This window comes from Octopus bimaculoides, chromosome 16 (genome assembly GCF_001194135.2).
Source record: "Octopus bimaculoides isolate UCB-OBI-ISO-001 chromosome 16, ASM119413v2, whole genome shotgun sequence".
In the NCBI taxonomy this organism is placed as follows: domain Eukaryota; kingdom Metazoa; phylum Mollusca; class Cephalopoda; order Octopoda; family Octopodidae; genus Octopus; species Octopus bimaculoides.
The window spans coordinates 16,560,114-16,561,667 of NC_068996.1; the positions used below are offsets into that span (position 1 = coordinate 16,560,114).

The 1,554-nt window shown below is 40.7% G+C and overlaps 1 long non-coding RNA gene across 2 annotated transcripts in view; it reads left to right on the top strand.

The window, feature by feature from the left end:
• The window catches only part of LOC128249592 (uncharacterized), a 50,448-nt gene that overhangs the window by 968 nt on the left and 47,926 nt on the right, over positions 1 to 1,554 (top strand). The gene's annotated exons all lie outside the window — the stretch shown is intronic.

Consider the following 1,554-nt stretch of genomic DNA (forward strand, 5'->3'; position numbering starts at 1 on the left):
GGCACTTTTTCACGCAGCTATCCTCATTCATTCTCACCACATGTCCAAACCAGCGCAATCGTCTCTCTTGCACACCACTACTGACGCTTCTTATGTTCAGCTTTTCTCTCAAGATACTTACACTCTGACGGGTATGCACATTTACATTACACATCCAGCGGAGCATACTGGCTTCATTCCTTGCGAGCTTACACATGTCCTCAGCAGTCACAGCCCATGTTTCACTGCCATGTAGCATGGCTGTTCGTACACATGCGTCATACAGTCTGCCTTTTACTCTGTGTGAGAGTCCCGTTGTCGCCAGGCATGGCTGTATGTTAAGAAGCTTCTTCCCAACCACATGGTTCCAGATTCTGTTCCACTGCATGTCACCTTGGGCAAGTATCTTCTCCCATAGCCTCAGGCTGATCAAAGACTTGTGAGTGGATTAGGTTGATAGAAGTTGAAAGAAGCCCATAGTATATATGAATATATATATCTATGTGTGTGTGTCTTTGTCTTTCTGTATGTCCCCCATCACTGCTTGACAACCGGTGTTGGTATGTTTGTTGTTGGCATCCTTTTGTTTCAGGAAACAATGGAGTTGTACATAAACTAATCCAGTCTGGTTTCTACATTTCATGTCCTCTCCAGTTTCCTCTCCAGTTTTGCACAGGCATGGGCTAGATGTAAGAAAATCCTGGGGAGCCCAGTCATCAGGATTCCTCTCTCGACCTTGCTGATGTAGCCCAAAGGAGTGCAGAGCATTACGTTTGGCACCAGCTTGGTTGCAGGAGCTGTTGGAAAAGTGTCGGATAGAACACTAAACCACCTATGGGGCTCCATTCTGGATTTCTTCGAAGGTTGTCTCCTTTCCGTAACCCTGGATAGGGGACCATACTGGGTACTATCAGCCGGAGCCAGCTGAGCCCAGGACTCATATCAGGCAGGGTTGTAACTCCCTGAAATAGTGAAGAAAATTGCTACCCACTACCTGTATGTTTACAGACCAGTAACCAAGCAGTTCAGCAAAACAGACCGATAGAATAAGTACTAAGTTTAAGAAATAAGTCCTGGGATCAATTTGATCAACAAAAACCCTTCAAAGCAAAACTCCAGCATGGCCACAGTCAAATGACTGAAACAAGTAGAAAGAAAAAGGATAGATGGATAGACAGATAGACAGATAGATAGATAGATAGATAGATAGATAGATAGATAGATAGATAGACAGAGAGACAGTTAGATAGATGGACAGACAGATATATAGAGAGCTATATTTAGATATATGTGTGCATTGATATATATATATATGTAGATATATATATATACAACACACACAAACACACACAGACACACACACACACATATATATATGTATATATGACATATAGGAATGTAGATGTGTGTATATGAGTAATGTGCACATGTGTGTGCATGTGTGAATATGAATGTGTGTCTGTCTCTGTGTGTATTGTGTGTATGCATATGTGTGTGTATATACTGAAATATAGATAAATATACAAATATACATTACATATGTGTATATATATATATATATATATATATATATAA